The sequence below is a fragment of the Canis lupus genome, chromosome 10 (assembly GCF_048164855.1).
Source record: "Canis lupus baileyi chromosome 10, mCanLup2.hap1, whole genome shotgun sequence".
Lineage (NCBI taxonomy): Eukaryota > Metazoa > Chordata > Mammalia > Carnivora > Canidae > Canis > Canis lupus.
Window position 1 is genome coordinate 75910475 of NC_132847.1, and position 16274 is coordinate 75926748.

General features: G+C 42.8%; 1 protein-coding gene and 1 long non-coding RNA gene across 6 annotated transcripts in view; one reads left to right on the forward strand and one right to left on the reverse strand.

Annotated features, from left to right (window-relative positions):
• LOC140641970 (uncharacterized) overlaps window positions 1-15582 on the reverse strand; it is a 41926-nt gene extending 26344 nt beyond the window's left edge. For all 3 annotated transcript variants that reach the window (XR_012038568.1, XR_012038567.1, XR_012038566.1), the window contains exon 1: window positions 15494-15582. This is a non-coding gene — a long non-coding RNA (uncharacterized lncRNA). The remainder of the gene's footprint in view (window positions 1-15493) is intronic.
• The window catches only part of CNTRL (centriolin), a 78357-nt gene continuing 76720 nt past the window's right edge, over window positions 14638-16274 (forward strand). For all 3 annotated transcript variants that reach the window (XR_012038564.1, XM_072842581.1, XM_072842582.1), the window contains exon 1: window positions 14638-14770. The gene's annotated coding sequence lies outside the window, so the exon portion shown is untranslated. The remainder of the gene's footprint in view (window positions 14771-16274) is intronic.

Sequence of the window (16274 nt, forward strand, 5' to 3'; positions counted from 1 at the left end):
AACTTTGAAATTTATTTTCTGGAGATAAATTAACTTGGCCAAAAAAGTTAATCTGTTAAACTATTTTCAGGATAACTTTCAATAGCAATGGTTACAGCAAATGGGTCTGTATACCCATAAGCTTTAATTATTACATTCTCAGAGGCTCCAACATAGAATACATTAGGTGCTGAGACAACATACATGTTGAAACAGTAAAATTATAGTCAATCTGTTAATAAAACATAATATTTTGAACATTTTTCACCTAGGAGAATCAATTGAAATTAGCAATGTTTCTAATACTTGACAACATATTTTTTATTTCTCAAAATCTTTATCTATCATAAAGCCAGGATAGCTTCCTGAAAGCATCTGAAGGACGACGTTTCAAGGAGGTAGATGGAAGGGTCTTTGATCAGTTGCAGCCAGGGGGGTGTTTAATAGAGTCTTCTATGAGAAATGCAAACAGGGATTATACTTCTGTCTTTTGAAGAATTCACTTTTCTTTTTTTTTTTTTTTTAAGATTGATTGATTGATAAGAGACACAGAAAGAGAGGCAGAAACACAGGCAGAGGAGAAGTAGGCTCCATGCAGGGAGCCTGATGCGAGACTTGATCCCAGGACCCAGGATCATGCCCTGAGCTGAAGGCAGATGCTCAACCACTGAACTACCCAGGTGCCCCTCGAAAAAGCCATTTCTATCCAAAATATCAATCACTAAGTTACTCTTTCCTGGGGCAAGGGTAACAGCTTGTGAAAAATACAGTTTTAGAATACAAGTCATGCACTGCGCACAAAGTACTCATATAGAAAAGAGATTAACAGCATCGTACAATAGAGAAGAAAACACTCACTTGCAGTTTTCAGAAGTAGAAAATTAATTTTATGTGGCAGTTGAGTTCTGTTTTCTATAAAATTATAACCAAAATACATTAAAAATGAAAATGGGATCTTTCAATTACGTTTCCTCTTGTACCCAACTTTTTCCCAAGTAGAAAAAAATAGACTACACCGAAAATGTTCACGGCTAGAGGAGCATTAAACTGTTGACCAAACCTTTCTTGAAACTGTCTTCCTTTTTGTAAACTCTGTTTGAAGAATTTGGTTAAATTAGTCTTTAGGTTAATTATTAACATCAGATAGAGGGATCACTGAGAAAGAAACTTAAGGATTTAAATTACAACCTTTTAATGTCCATAGGTAATTTTGGGATTTGAGTGTAAAGCAGATCTTGAGTAAAGCAGAAAAGACACCCAAATGGGAGTGTCTAGAAAAAAAATGTTTCAAAACTGGACACAGACCCAGAATACTTGGAGGGTGCTCTGGTCTTGCACATTTTCTGGGTGTAGCGGATGCAGTCGATGCTGTGACCAGATCCCCTTCAGTGGGCTTGGTGCACCCATCCCACAGATACGGGGAGTGGTGGCTGCTAGAGTTTCCCCTTCTTCAGGTAATTCGCCTCAGCCATGGAAGAGAGTTTGCCCAGAGTGCCTGGGATGTTATGTCCTCTCTCTGGGATTGGTCCACAGTCAGTAACTGACAGATTACAGGGGGGGCACAACAGCCTAGCTCTCTTGCTTCAAGTGAGGCCTGCGTTGATCCACTTTAGAGCAGGTCTGAAATCCCAAGGCAGCTTCCCAAATGCTGAGATGTTCCCAGGAACTCTAGGACTAGAAATGACCAACCAATGTCAATGATCAGGACATGGGCAAGGGAGCTATGAAGCCATTGCTGTCTTAGGTTTCCTGAAGTCTGCATTCAATAGCACGATGGTCAGATCCTAAACTGCAAGTCTCTTGGTACAGCTGGGATGGCTGGGGGTAGGCTATTGGGTTTTGTAATTGCCTCTCACTTGACTGTTTCTCTGTCTAGGCTAGAAGTTCCGTGAGGACAGGCGCTGAGTCTAACATACACAGTAGGGATATACCCCACAACTTATTTCAGTGTCTAATGGACACTTAGACACTCAACAAGTTGCTGCCAAATGAATGACTTAATGATCAAGTGGGCCAAGGAAGAGAATGTTGAAAGGCAGGTTGAGGGATAATGTTGTGTACGGCCCTGAATGCCATGTTAATGAGTCTGGACTTCATTTTGTATGCACTGGCAAACAAACAAGGACATTTTGACCTTGCTGCTCTGACCCTGGGGATGTTGGCCATCTCCTTATGACCTACTAATATTCTTTGTTCCTTGAAAAGAATAGATAGGTAGTACATTTTATGTAAAGTATTAGTGAAATTGTTCTCTAAGGTAAAATATAAGCAGAAATTGATGAGACCCTGACATGTCAAACATTCATTCACAGTAGCAACTTTAAAAATTGATCTACCTTACAAGTTTTAGATTTTTTTTTTTTTTTTTTTTTTTTTTAGTTTTAGATTTTGATAGTGTATTAAACAGGAGCTTTACAGCTGCAAGGCTCAACGTTATATATAATTTTGTTGGGACTAATGGACTTGTGTGAGTAGTTAATGGACATTCTCATGTAAGTAACGTTGTTGACATATGTGCTGTTGCAACACATTCTTCTGAACAGGAACCAGAAGTTAATATTTCAACCACTGACCGAATTCTGAACCACGTCAAGCAGGGGCAATGATAGGAAAATTAGTAAGCAACAGTGTACCGAAAAGATGATTTAATGTAAAAGGACCTTAAGATTGCAGCCATGGGACGCCTGGTGGCCCAGTAGTTGAGCGCCTGCCTTTGGCTCAGGTCCTGATCCCGGGTCCTGGGACCGAGTCCCACATCGGGCTCCCCGCAGGGAGCCTGCTTCGTGTCTCTGCCTCTCTCTGTGTCTCTGATGAATAAATGAATAAACTCTTTTAAAAAACCAACAAAAAACCAATTGCAGCCACATAGATCCAGTCCAGAACATTTTCAGACCAACAGTGTCAGAAACACTCTCATCCCAGATGAGAATGATTTTAAAACAGATGACTCTGTTTTAATTTTTGGCCAACTGTCTCAGTAAAGGAAGCCATCCAAAAGAAAAAAAACCACTTTATTTCAAGGGCATATTTAACATATGTCTTCTTCTCACATAGGCTTCAAAATTTGGGCCACAAAAGAGCAATTTGTTTTACTTGTTTTATACTCAGTCGCATGCATGGACTCACATTATCACCAAGAGGAAACAAACACGGTGACAGATATTGGAGCCAAAAACGTGTCTGCTCAAATTCTGCACTGTATTAGCTCTTCTTAAACAGGCCACAAGCATTTGATATTCCCTAATATCGAAACTTCTTAGAGTTTTCTCCCTCAACCTTGTGACAAATGGGAAGAAAAATTATACAAGTGGAGGTATCTCAAGGTTTCTCAGCCATAGCACTATTGACATTTTGGGCAGAATAACTGTAATGGGCAGTTGCCCTGTTCCTTGTAGGCTGTTCAGGAGCATGGCTGGCCTCCACTCATCAGATGCCAGTGGAACGTTTCCAGCCACGACAACAAAATGTCCCCAATGCTACCAAATGTACCTAGGGGGAGCAGGGCAAAATGGTCCCTGGTTGAGACTCACTGCACTGCTGTATGCTTTAGCATGTGAAGGGAGCATGAGGAAAGCGCCTACTTGTGTCCCTATCAAAGATACAGAATTCAGCAGGCTCTTCACTTGAGCTATTTGGCTACTTTACGTTACCATGGCAAACTGTAATTCCCTTAGCTTCCTTCAAGAAAGCCATGATTTCAAAGACCATCTCTCTACTGATGACTTCCAAATTTATATGTCTGATCGACAGCTGAATGTTGGATTTCCCAGGGTTCAGGCTTTTTTTTTTTTTCCTATTTTTAAATGTACATTCATTCACTAAGCCATCTCATCTAATCATATGAATTTGTTTTTTTGCTTGTTTGTTTTTGTTTTTTAAGATTTTATTCATTTATTCATGAGAGATAGAAAGAGGCAGAGACACAAGCAGAGGGAGAAGCAGGCTCCCTGCGGGAGCCCAATGCGGGACTCGATCCCAGGACCCCAGGATCACACCCCGGGCCAAAGGCAGGCGCTAAACCGCTGAGCCACCCAGGCGTCCCTAATCATATGAATTTGAATACTGTCTGTATACATCAGCACACCTAAATTTCATTCTCTGGACTGCTCTTCTAAGCCCTAGAGTTGTATATTTGACTGCCTTACTCATATCTCCACTTGGATATCTGATTGGCATCTTAAACTTAATACATCCACAACAACTTCTAAAGATCTTGCTCCACAACAGAGCAAATATCAAAGAATTATTAGATATTGAGGAACATTTCTAACATAAATGATAAGAATCAAAACATTCCAGGGGGAAAAAAAAACAAACCTTGGAGTATATACAGATTAGGCAAAGTGAAGAAGAATATTCACCTCCTCCCCCCCCAAAAATCCCTCCTTAATATACTCATAAAAATAAAAGAAAATGTTGCATCTATGAAGGAAGAATAGGATACCATAAAAAAGGAACATCCAGAGAACAAAATGGTCTCTTGGATATTAAAAACACATAAAAAACTTTGGAAGATCAAGTTGAGTAAATCTTCAAAAAGGTAAATAGGAGAAAAAAGGAAAATATGATTAGAAGACTAGGCCAGGAGGTCCAGCCGCTGGATAATGAGAGCTCCGGAAAGAGAACAGAAAAGATAGGAGGAGCTTATCATCGGTGAAATAATTAAGAAAAATGTCCAGAACAGAAGGATGGGAGCTGTCAGATTGGAAGAACCATCCAAAGGCCAAATAAAAAGATGAAAGTATATTGATACCAAGGTACATCATTTGAAACTTTGGAAACACTAAACACAAAAAATAGGTCCTAGTGGCTTCCAGCAAGAGAGAGAGAGACAGATGGACAGAGAGAGAGGGAGAGGGGGGAGAGAGAGAGAGAGAGAGAGAGAGAGAGATGACATATAAGGATTAGGAGTTAGGGTTACGAGTTAGAATGGAGAATTGTCTGGGATTTCAGCAGCAACATGGGAAACAAGAAGACACTGGAGTATTATTTTCCAATTTCTAAAGGAAAATCATTTCTAATGTAGAACTCTACATTCAACCAAGTCATCCAGCAAGTGTGAGGGTAGAATAAAGATATTTTCAGAAATGCAAGACTTTAAAAAAAAAAAAGCCTCTTATATATCTGATTTCAGTGAGCTACCAGATAATGTGCTGTATCAAAATAAAAGAATAAACCAAGATAATGCAGGAGACAGGCAAAAGATTTCTCAACAGGATAGTGAAGGGCAAGTCCAGAATGCCAGCTATGTACAAAATGTACAGGAAACACTAATACTTGTAGCACTTGAGATTGAAGGGACAGATAAGTTGAGGACTTTCATCATCCAGATCATGATGCTCTTACATCATCTTCTTCACTTGAGGTCTGAATGCCCAGGTGAGCCTGAGTCAGATTCTTATTTGTATTTGACTTGCTGCAATTATGTTCTTTTTTCTTTTCAAATTTTTTACTTAAATTCAATTTAGTTAGCATTCAGTGTATTAGTAGTTTCGAGGGTAGAGTTTAGTGATTCATTAATTGCATGTAACACCTGGTGCTCATTACATCAAGTGCCCTACTTAGTGCCCATCACTCAATTACTCCATCCCCCTGCCCAGCAACCTGTTTGTTCCGTATTGTCAAGAGTCTCTGTTTTGCCCCTCTCTCTGTTTTTATCTTATTTTTCCTTCCCTTCTGCTATGTTCATTTGTTTTCTCTCTCTTAAATTCCACATATGGGAGAGATCATGTGGTATTTGTCTTTCTCTGGCTTACTGAACTTAGCATAATACACTCTCACTTCATTCATGTCGTTGCAAATGGCAAGATTTCATCCTTTCTGATGGCTGAGTCATAATCCATTCTATACACACACCACATCTTTAACCATTCATCAGTCAATGGGCATCTGGGCTCTTTCCACTGTTTGGCTATTGTTGATGCTGCTGCTATAAACATTGGGGTGTATGTACCCCTTTAAATCTGTATTTTTGTATCCTTTGGGTAAATAAATACCTAGAACTGCAATTTCTGGATCTTAAGGTAGCTCTATTTTTAACTTTTTGAGGAAACTCCAAACTGTTCTGCAGAGTAGCTATTGCAATTACGTTCTGATGAAATACCTGCTCTCCATTCCTGGTCCACCCAACCCCCACCAGCTGCTCAACTGCATTGATTTCCGTGCTTATCATAGCTTACTACATTTACTATGTACACTGATATTCCCCAAAGTAGCTCTTGTAAATTCTCAGGAGATTAAACCAGATTGCAACCCAGAAACTATTTGTCTATCTACTCTAGGGATCCTTTATCTAATAATAATGGCAATTTTGGCTTTTCATTAGTAACTAAATTTGGCTTTCTATTCAGTTATTCAAGAGTTAATATTATACCAATTAAGGATAAACATATACATGGTAAAACTATAAATTAAAAACAAGGGAATTACTAATACACAAGAATATAATATAAAAGCCATCCGTTTTTGGAGAAGAGGGTGGAATATCACATAAGGAATGGGTAGAGGGCACACAGAGGGCTTTTATTTCTTAACCTGGGTGTTTGATATGTAAGTATTCAATATGTTATTATTCTTTAAGTTATACTTATATATTTTACAATCTTTTTTATGTATATGACAAATAAAGTAATAAATAAATACTCTGTAAAAGAAAATTAAATAGCATTTTGAGAGTGATGGGACTTTTGGTACATCAAATTTAAATGGAAAGTAAATATAGCATACTCTACAAATATATACCTGCTCGCGTTTTGTTCTCAGCTTCTTTGATAATCTTAAATTACATAAGGTAATAATTATATTAAAGCACTGGTGTGTGGCAGTTATGTTCTGATGAAACATATATTGTAACACATATTCAGGTAATAAGTATAATAATAATAATAATAATAGCAATGAAAAGGGGAAAGAGGAAAGCTATAATATGAGAATAACATTTTTATGCCTCACTATAATTAGGTTAGTACATCAAATAAATTAAGATGTATATGGTAAACCATAGAGCAATCATTAGGAAAATAACTTCTAAAAATAGTTTTAATTCCTCTAATGATTTATTTCACTCTAACACTACAAAATATTCTTTAATGTTTTAAAAAAAGGAAGCTGTAAAGGAGGAATATAGAAACAAAAAATACATGAGACATACAGAAAACAAAAAGTAGGGACGCCTGGGTGGCTCCGTGGTTGAGTGTCTGCCTTCAGCTCAGGTCATGATCCCTAGGTCCTGGGATTGAGTCCCGCATCGGGCTCCCTGTGAGGAACTTGCCTCTCCCTCTGCCCGTGTCTCTGCCTCTCTCTGTGTCTCTCATGAATAAATAAATAAAATCTTTTTTTAAAAAAAAGAAAAAACAAAAAGTAAAATGGCAGATATAAATCCAGGTATATCAATAAAAACATTAAATATTAATTGATTAAATTACACAATCAAAAGGTAAAAGCGGTTAGGTCGGGGGGGAATAAAAAAGCAAGACCCAACTCTATACTGTCTACAGGACACACTTTTAATTCAAAGATACAAACAGGTTAAAAGTAAAAGGACGAGAAAGATGTATCATATAACAGCAACCATAAGACAACTGGAGTGACTATACTATATCAGACCAGTACATATGCATACATGAAACGTTCTCCAGGATATGGGAAGCTGTAAAACAAGTCCCAATAAATTTAAAAGAATTCAAATTATACAGAATATATTCTCTGATCACAATGGAGTGAAAATAGACATTAATGATTTTAAAAATTTAGGAATTGACAAATGTGTGGAAATTAGATAATACATTTCTACATAACCAATGGGTCAAAGAAAAAAATCAAAAAGGAAATTGGAAAATACTTTGAGATGAATGAAAATGAAGATACAACATACAAAAATATATGAGATGCAATGAAAGCAGTGCTTAGAGGAGATTCTGTAGCTATAAACACCTACATTAAAAAAGAAGAAAGATCTCAAATCAACAACCTAACCTCCATCTTAAGACAGTGGGAAAGGAGGGAACTAAATGCAGAGCAAGTAAAAGAAAGGAAATGATAAGGATTAGAGAGGGAGTTAGAGAATAGAAAACCAATAGAGAAAAATCAACCTAACCAAAAGTTGGTTCTTTAAAAAGATCAACCAAATTAGCAAATCTTTAGCTAAGCTCTCCAAGAAAGAAGGATTCAAACTACTAAAATAATGAATGACAGAGGAAACATTATTCCCAATATTCCAGAAATGGAAAGAATTATAAGGGAACGCAATGAACAACTGTATGCCAACAGATGAAATTTAAAAAAATGGATGAAATGAAGAAGTTTCTAGAAATACATAAACTACTAAAATGGACTGAAGAAGAGGTAGACTCTCAGAAAAGACCTATGATAAATAAAGAAATTAAAATAGCAATTTAGAAACTACCTACAAAGAAAAGCCCAAGTCCAATGGCTTCACTGGTGAATTTCTAGAATTAATGCCAATTCTTCTCAGACTCTTACAAAAAAATAGAAGAGGAGGGAACACTTCCCAATTTATTCTATCAGACCAGTATTACTCTGATACCCAAATCAAGGACATCATAAGAAAATTAGAGACAGTATCACTTATGAATATAGATGCAAAAATCCTCAACAATATATTGGCAAACCAAATCCAGCAGCATATAAAAAAATCATACACCATGAGTAAGTGGGATTTAAGCCAGAAATGTAAGGCTGGTTTAAGATCCCAAAATTAATTAATGTAAAAGACCGTAACAACGGAATGAAGAACAAAACCCACATGGTCACTCAATAGATGCGGGAAAAGCATTTTACAAAATTCAGTACTTTCATGATTTCAAACAAAACAATGAACACTTGACAAGCTAGAAATAGAAGAGAACTTCTTCAACCTGATAATAGCATCTAAGAAAGGTCCATAGTTAACATCATACTTAAATGCTTTCCTCCTAAGATCAGGAAAAAACAAGGATGCCTACTTGCCCCACTTCCATTCAACATTATACTGGAAGTTCTAACCAGGACAGTTTGGTGAGAAAAATAGATGAAAGGCATCAATATCGGAAATGAAGAAGTAAAGCTATCTCTATTTGCAAATGACATGATCTTGTACGTAGAAAATCCTAAGGAATCCACTAAAAAAAACCCCATAACCATTAAAATTAAGAAATAGGTTAACCAGGTTGAGGATATTGGATCTCTATATAAAAGTCAATTGTATTTCTATATAGTAGCAATGATTAAATTGAAATAAAATTAAGAAATCACTTCCATTTACAATAGCATCAAAGAAAATAAGATACTCTGGGAAAAACTCAAAGAAGTATAAAAGTTATATTTTGAAAACTATAAAACACGTGGAAAGAAATTAAAGGAAACCCAAATTAAAAAAAAAGCCATCCCATGTTTGAGTCGGAAGGCTTAACGTTAAGATTGCAATATGCCCCTAACTGACCTACAGACTTAACACCTACTATGGCTCATCTAGCTGCTTTGGCTGTGACCCCTAATTTACGGTTTTATTGTTCCAACTGTGCTCCAACCCTGCCCATGAACTTCTAGCTTCCTGCCATTGCTCTCTCAAGTATCTTTGGTCTTTGAAAGGCTACCTATTCCCTTTGCCTTAGATGCTCTTCCCAAGTTCCTCGTGGGACTTACTCCCACTGGTTGTCCTCAGGTCTCAGCTCACAAACCCTATTTTCTAAGATATCTTCCTTGATCTACTTTGAAGAGGACAAATGCCTCTTTCTGGGTGTGGCTTGAAGACCCTATTCTTACTGAGTTTCAACACTTCCTATACAATTGCACCAATTTCTTTTTATATTCTACTTGCCTGGACTCCCTTAATGAAATGTAGTCATGTCTGGCGGGCAGGGATGAGTCATTTTTGCAATATTTATTGAACAAAGGAACTGAACAAATTGAAGAAATCACATGCTGATTTTGTCAAATGATGCTTCTTTCTTTAGCTTCTACCACCAACTAGGGAAGTGATTCTGCGTCTTGCTGCACATTAGAATCATCTGGGGAGCTTTTAAAAATCCTGAGTCCTAGGCTGTTTCTTGGACTGATTAAATTAAGGTCTCTGTGTGGTGTGGGCAGGCATGAGTATGTTTAAGCTCCTCAGATAATTAAATATGCAGCCAAGGCTAAGAACCACTGTATTAGAGGCAGATTCTCTTCTACGGGACCATCTCTTAAGATTCAGTTTGGTCTCTTCTCTTTTATCTCTTTAGAGTGCCAGATGGAACCTAAGTATTATCCTAGGTGAAGGCCACCCAAGGCATAATTACTAAGGAGGTCCCCAGAAATCATTACAAGAGGGAGTTAAGAGGAGTTCAAGCTCCTGAGTCAAGCTACATGGAGATGGGAAGATAATTCTGAATTTATTCCATTTTGATGTTATCTGTAGGGTGATATTTTGAGACCAAGGGAATATTTTATTCCCCAACTATGTTTCATGTATTGTTTTTTAAAAAATTTTATTTATTTGACATAGAGAAATTGAGAGCCAGCACAAGCAGGGGGAACGGCAGGCAGAGGGAGAGAGAGAGAAGCATGCTCCCTGAGGGGCAGGGAACCCAACATGGGCTCCATCCCAGAACTTGGGATCATGACCTTAGCCAAAGGCAGATGCTCAACCCACTGAGCCACCCAGGCCTCCCTCATAGGACGGTTTTAACATTTACTAATGACCTGTGTCTGAATCAAATATGTGGAGGGTTGCAAAATGGCGATTTCCTAACTTGGGCATTTCACTTGCATTTATTAGCTGGAATGCTTCTGAAGGAGAGGGTTTCCCTTTTGCAGAGATTCAAAATGCTAACTTATAAAACCTTTAAAATTAGGAAGTTACAGGAATTTAGAGCTTAAAACATTTCAAAGCTAGATACAAAGCCAGTAGCATTTGGAGGCTGTTCTGGCCTTAAATATTCTCTGGTCACATGACAGAGCCACTCTAGCCCTGAAGATGGATAGATAGCAGTCTAGATTCAGGTAGTATGGTTCAGAGACAGAGGGGTTCAGGTATTGCCTGAGCACAAAAGGTCTGTCGTGGTCTTCAGATCTGAACTCACAGGGCAGTCTCAGTGTCATTACAAACACTAGCACTAGAAAAGCTCAAGGTTCTCCTGGATAGGGTTGTTATAAATCACTGGATGTTGTAGGTCCTTCTCATTCTGGACCCAACCCATGCATGGATTCACATGGAACACGACCACGCCTGTAATTCTACGCCATCATCGGAGGGTCTTATTTTTCTGTATTTGCAATCTCTTTCAGGATAAAAACTGCGTCTATCTCATTCACCACTGCATTCCCACAAATCTGGCACATAATAGGGTCTTAATATATATAGACAACACGAATAGAGGACAGCAGGAGAGATGAACAACAGTAAAAACAATAAATGAACCCAGTACATTGAGAAGAGATCATCAATGGCTTTGCAAACCGCGCCCAAGGAATTTAATATTTTGCAGACGGGCCATCCTGTATTATTGTTTAGGGTTAGGTTATTTTTAACATCAATATTCATAAGCGTCTAATGCAAAATTTCATCTAGACATAGTACATGATTTTATATTGCAAAGTATACCTTTCTGTGACATTAAAAAACAATCATTTATTTATTAACATGCATTTATTCTAAAATAGATCCGTAATTTAACATTTAAAGTCACAGAAAGGAATGGCAGTGAGCGAAGTTGTCATTGCTGCCTGACCAGCTCATCTGATTCTTCTCTGAAATGAAATTTGCAAAATCATTAAATGAGGTTTCAAAACACGAGGCAAGTGCAAACAAACAATAACTTTGCTTTCATTGTGAAAGAAACGAAGGACAGCTAAGCCACTCTACATGGCTAATATTTGTATTGTAAATGCAACAGAAGAGAAACAATTTCTTCATATTAAGAGTTAAATACAAATCAGTGTAGAATGAATGAGGTACCCTCACTCCTCTCCAGTTTTCACCCTTGCTCTGGGGAAGGAGGTTCTTTTAGTATGCTAAGAGAGGCAGTTAATATTCAAATTACCCAGAGGAAGGTTTCCCCTCTGACATCTCTAAGGCCTGAGGCCTATCCAACACCCTCAAGCTAGACTGTCCTAGAGGGTACTGGATCTGGAGGAAGGAGGAAAATTTGGAAATGGGGGACTATAACCTCTTAAGGTTAACTGGATATGGACTGAGAGACTACCCACAGGAAAAGTGTTTCACACCATCCTCTGGACGTTGTGTATATTTTTGATGGGTATTAATAACATTGATAATGGGGCACCTAAGGGGCTCCGTGGTTGAGCATCTGCCTTTGGCTTGGGTCATGACCCCGGGGTCGTGGGATCCGGTCCCGTGTTGGACTCCTCCCCGCAGGGAGCCTGCTTCTCCCTCTGCCTGTGCCTCTACCTCTCTTTCTGGGTCTCTCATGAGTGAAAGGATGGGATCTTATAGAAAATAAATAAATAATAACACTGATAATGAACTACAGCAGCACACCACGATTAGATGATGGAACCCACCGAACTCTCATTACAGACTGCAAAGCATGGCAGTGAAGTTACCCAACAAATCCAATTTTCTGGTGGAAAAGAGAAAGAGAAATGAATGTCAAAACAAACAAAAAATGATATAACTGTAATTCAGCAATGTGCACACTGCAAACTAACAAATATCATCTAACTTAGAGGAAAAATGGATACCACCTCCTTTTAAATTTAAAATCTGGAGCTTTTCAGGGATCCCTGGGTGGTGCAGCGGTTTAGCGCCTGCCTTTGGCCTAGGGTGTGATCCTGGAGACCCGGGATCGAATCCCATGTTGGGCTCCTGGTGCATGGAGCCTGCTTCTCCCTCTGCCTATGTCTCTCTCTCTCTGTGTGACTATCATAAATAAATTAAAATAAAATCTGGAGCTTTTCAAGAATTTCAGCTTTTCTACAACTCCAGTTCTCTGTTGCATAAACAGCGGGAGGCAGGTGGCGGCACTATTCATGTAAATGTGAATACTGCCCCCTGTTGGAGGTCACCCAAACTTCCTTTTGAGGTGACTCCACTTCTGACCTGAGGAAAAGCTCCAAGTGCCCAATGTGGCTTAGAATTCGGCCCTTCTTTCACGTTCTTTCTAGCTTCTCCATTCCAGATTTTTGCACCAACTACAATGATGTACTTAACATCCAGTTGATTGTCAAGGTCTTTCTTCTCCTTCCCCTTGAATTTGCACAGTTTTTTTCCCTTGCCAAGTGAACTCTTCCCCCACTCTCCAGCACCTGGACTAAATTATCCTCCTCTTTTAGGATGAGAATTTAGGATGAAATACCACTTCTTCTGGAAAATGCTTTGTCAAATAATAAAATATCTAAAAACATGGTGAGAACTTACTATGGGACAGGCACTTTTCTTTCACAGGCATTAGCTTTTATAATTATCAGGAAAGCCGTAAGAAGTAGGTATGATTATCCCATTTCATGGATGAGGAAACCGAGGCACAGATCTGAGGAATTTCTCAGTGTTACAAAGATGGACCATGAACGTCTCATGAAAGAAGAAACAGACTGAGCAACCCAAGAAGGAGGCACTGAGGGTCATAATGAAGCACTGTGCTGGTGGGGGTCTTTCAAGCAAATGAGTCTGAGTCGTTAAGATTCGAAGATTATGGTAAAAGAGAGGTACTGACAGCATTGGAGATTTCTGGAGAGTGTGCAGCCTCCTGGTGACACGGTGCAAGGTACAAGCTGGGGAATGCGAGGCTGGGGTGCAAGAAGGTGTCCTTGACCACAGTGTTTTGTTTTCTGTTTTTTTTTTTTTTTTTTTTTTTAACGATTTTATATATGTAGAGAGAAAGAAACTGGGGAGACAGATGACGAGGGAGAGAGATCCCAAGCAGACTCCCCCGTGAGCGTGGAGCCTCACCTGGGGCTGGATCCCACACCCCGAGACTGTGACACTGTGACTTGGAGCGCGGGGCCGACCTGGGGCTGGATGGATCCCACACCCCGTGGCCCTGACCTGGGGCTGGATGGATCCCACACCCCGTGGCCCTGACCTGGGGCTGGATGGATCCCGCACCCCGAGGCCGTGACCTGGGGCTGGATGGATCCCGCACCCCGAGACCCTGACCTGGAGCGCGGGCCCGACCTGGGGCCGGATGGATCCCGCACCCCGAGGCCATCGAGAGTGGGCGGCTCAACCCCGGAGCCCCGGGCCGGCCGACGCTGTTTTTATCTTTGAGTCCCAGCACGCGGACGCTGTTCGCGGTGGGCGCGCTGAAACGCAGCAGGTCCCGGCGAGCCCGCTGCAGCCCGCTCGGACGCTCCGCGAGTGCCCTCGGCCGCGGGGGCTCCCAGACCCGCTCCACGTCGGGCGGCAGCGGAGTCCCAGCCGCGGGGCCTCCGCGTCCGGCCGGGGGGCTCCGAGAGCGAGCCTGGCAGCGGCCCCCGCCGCCCAGGAGCTGGCGCCCGCGTGCGAGCCCCGGGTCGGGCCAGTCGGGCCAGCGCCGGCGCCCCCGCGCCCCGGGTCCCGGCCTCGGCGCCGCGCAGCCGCAGCGGGGCTGCAGGGGGACCCTACCCGGAGGGCGGGCGGGAGGACCCGGCGGGAACCGCGCTCCGGCCTGGGCGGCAGGAGCGGCGGGAGGCGTGCCCCGCCCCCTCAACGGCGCGGGGGCGTGGCCTCGGCTGGCCCCGCCCACACGGCGCGCGGCCCCGGGCAACCGGCGCCACACAACAAGATGGCGGGCGCGTCGCCGGACGCCTGAGGGGACGGGCTGCGCGTCTCCGACCGCTCGTCCCGCGGCCTGCTCCGCTCGGCTCCTCGGCGGTGGGTGCTGGGCCCGGGCGCGGCTGCTCTCGGGCACCGGGCGGGGTCGTGGGGCCCTGCTGCGGCGGCGGCGGGAGGGCGCGGGGTGGGCCGGCGGGGACGGGGTGGCGCGGGGGCGTGTTCCTGGGAATTGGGATTGGACGAGGAGGAGGGGAGGGCCCGGAACGGGCGGGCGGGGAGGGGAGGGGGGAGGAGGGGGAGGACGAGGGAGGAGGGATGGGGATGCAGAGGGTGGGAGGAGGGGTTGAGAGGGGGAAGGGGAGGGGGGAGCGAGAGAGGGGGAAGGAGGAGGGAGAGGGAGGGGGAGGACGAGGGAGGGGGGATGGGGATGCAGAGGGTGGGAGGAGGGGGAGAGAGGGGGAAGGGGAGTGGGGAGCGAGGGAGGGGGCATGGAGAGAGGGGGAGGGGGAGCGAGAGAGGCGGGAAGGAGGAGGGAGGGGGAGGGGGGAGGACGAGGGAGGGGGATGGACAGAGGGGGGAGGGGGAGAGAGGGGGAAGGGGAGGGGAGCGAGAAAGGGGGAAGGAGGAGGGAGGGGGAGGACGAGGGAGGAGGGATGGAGGGGGGGAAGGAGGAGGGAGGGGGAGGATGAGGGAGGGGGTATGGGGGATAGAGAGAGGGTGGGGGAGAGAGGGGGGAAGGAGGAAGGGGGAAGACCGGAGAGAGAGAAGGGGGGAGGGGTCGTGTGCGGGACACGGGGTCGGGGTGGGCGGCGGCGTGCGCACCTCAGGTGCCTCAGGTCCCTCGGATGCCTCGCTGCGGCCTGGATGCAGCTTGGGGCGGGGCGAGGGCAGGACACTGGGGACAAGTGCTAAACGGAAGAGCAAGGACTGTGGTGTGACGGGTGGTTTTCATGTCAGAAGGTGGGTTCAGGCCTCGACTCCGCCCCCGTGTAAACGTGACTTGACCCGCTCTGTGACTGGGGACGCCCTCCGTAATCTTTCTGAGCAATTTTACTGTTTTAAAATGTACCATTTTACTCTTGTAAAAATACGTGCTGCTGACCTTAGAGGGCACACCCGGTGCCGAATTCCGCTCCAAGTCCTTTACTAACTCAGAATTGCGAACAGCTGCATGAGGTAACCATCTTCAGTCTAAAAGCGATGCAACTGAGGATCACCGAGGTCCGTTTCCCTAATGTCCCACAGGAAGCGGAGAAGCAGGTTTTGAACTCAGGCTGCTTATTTCCGGAATCCAGGCTCTTCTCAAAGACTGCCACGTGAGAAATAAGGTGGCAGTTCTGCCCTTACACGTCCTCGGTGGGAATTTCAACTTGCTCATAATGTCTTTAGAGTGCTTAGCACAGTCGTTTTTTCATTCACTCAAATACTCGTACATCAAACAATTGAATCTCTGCTCTCCTATAGCTTAGAAACAAGAATAAAGTTGTTCACACTGTAAGGTGCTATAAAGGAGACTCCTTGGGGCCAAGACCGCGTATAATAGGGAGATGGAAGACTTTTGTGCGTCTTGAGTGTAGAAACCCTGCCTACCCAGTTCTGTTTT